Genomic DNA, 1,238 nt, shown 5'->3' on the forward strand with positions numbered 1-1,238 from the left:
ATATATTAATAAGAATTCACATTAAAAATATAAAAAGACTATAGCGAGGCATGCTTGCTAAAGAAGTCGCATATGAGGAGTGAGGACGTGGTGGTGCAGAACCGATGGGATACCTTCCGATACGGCGCCGAGTGCTTATAAAGATATCATAAACAATAACACTAGGCGGTACTAATTGGTCCATTATGTATTCACCTCATTATACCATTTTTCCCTTCCAGGCATTCATCATTTGAAAAGTGATAATGGAGCGTTCAACAGACACCATCTACCTTCCCTATGATGTTTAGGTGCTAATTATTGTGAAAGCTGCAGCAAACTCCGTTTAGGACTTGTGCAGTCTCAGAATATTGTGTACTATTGCGCGCAATACAGGGGAGGAGGATATTGTGTATCAACATGCCTCGATTTGATATATATAGCAAATTTGGTTGGCTTGGGATCGTCGGGACCGGGAGGCAGAAAGATTCTTTGAACGGTGCATGCAAAAGGGACGCCCGGTGGGCCGGTGTGCGAGAGCTCTTCATTTGACAACACCATGATGTGGGGATGGAAATGCTACACACTACCAAACCATGACCATGTGGCCACCCAGTACCCACTGTCAATGATGCTGATGCTTTGTAACGACGACGACAAGGCAAAAAACTAGGGAATCAAAATATTTCGTGTGCTTGAGGCGTCTGGTGCACTAACAATCTGCAAAGTGAGATTCAGACAAGTTTTCAGATGTTCGTGGCTAACTGAATGTAATGTGCTTATACTAAATGAAGAGAATCAAGTTTGTGTTTCGAATACATTTCCAAGCCTTGGCAATATGGGTGCTATCTACACGCCATGGAAGAGGGTGGCACAAAGACAACGGTGCTGGAGGTTCTAGTCACGTTCCATGCATCCATTATCGCGCCAACTATGAGTTAATACTATTTGTCAATATCCTTTAGGGTTAGGTCCACCTTTCATTTTAGTTAAGCAAGATAACTCGTATATTTCCAATATATATATTCTGAAATATTATATATCATCAAACAAGTTTTATGCCAATTGACTACTTTTCTCTTTTTTAGTTTTCATTAAATGATTGTTATGTTGTTTAATAGTTAAATGAAATGAATTAGGAAAAGTATACGTTGCCAAGAGGAGAGTCTGCCAACTATTACCAACACAAATTAAAAAGAATTTAAAATAATCATATATGGCTTAATTAGGTTTAATGTGGGGTCCAAGAATAACATTGA

Source organism: Arachis ipaensis, chromosome B04, assembly GCF_000816755.2.
Source record: "Arachis ipaensis cultivar K30076 chromosome B04, Araip1.1, whole genome shotgun sequence".
Lineage (NCBI taxonomy): Eukaryota > Viridiplantae > Streptophyta > Magnoliopsida > Fabales > Fabaceae > Arachis > Arachis ipaensis.